The sequence below is a fragment of the Myotis davidii genome, unplaced genomic scaffold (assembly GCF_000327345.1).
Source record: "Myotis davidii unplaced genomic scaffold, ASM32734v1 scaffold209, whole genome shotgun sequence".
NCBI classification, from domain to species: domain Eukaryota; kingdom Metazoa; phylum Chordata; class Mammalia; order Chiroptera; family Vespertilionidae; genus Myotis; species Myotis davidii.
Genome location: NW_006300047.1, coordinates 361,270 through 362,030, shown reverse-complemented (window position 1 = coordinate 362,030; position 761 = coordinate 361,270).

Below are 761 nucleotides of genomic sequence, written 5' to 3'. Positions count from 1 at the left end.
TCTGGTTTCTGGTGCTGGCCTTTCCAGGCTTTGGGTCCCAAAGGCTGTGGACAACTTGTAAGCAAGCCACGGCGTCCAATATCAGAGCCACCAAGAGTCCCCAGGTCTCCTCTTCCAATTAGAAACACAGTCCATGAAGAAGGCAACATGGCACCTGGGTTAGATTCATAAATTAGCTGAGCCTGAAGACAGAAGAACTGAGTTCTGGTTACACCAGTAATCAGCTATGGGACTTTGGACAATCTTTCCAGGCCCCAGTTTCCAATATGCCAACTGAGAAAGGTAATGCTACCCCGTGAAAGAGCATGAGAATTGCTTACAGCAGGCGTGTGACTGCACCTTGAAATCTCCAAAGTGAGACACAAATCTGAAAGATTATCGTCATCAAGGAGAAAGATGGGAATAGAAATGACCCAGGTATGGGATCTGGGTGTGGGCCAAACCTGCGCTATGCGTTTACAAATGTTCCCTAAATTAAATACACTGACTGCTGGATCCACAGACCCAAAGCAGAGGAAGATATATCTCCATCATGGAGATTTTAATGTGTTCTTGAGTGGAGGAAAGAGAGGAGACACGTTGATTTCCTGAGACCAAGAGAATCCTATCCTAGCCTACCCATTCATTTAACAAATAATTCTCATCAAGCATCACAGAGCATCACATGACATGATAAACATTGAGGATATGGAAACCAATGAGACATGATCCCTTCTCTGTATGAGTGGAGAGTGAGTATGGAGACAGAAATCTCCTTTCTA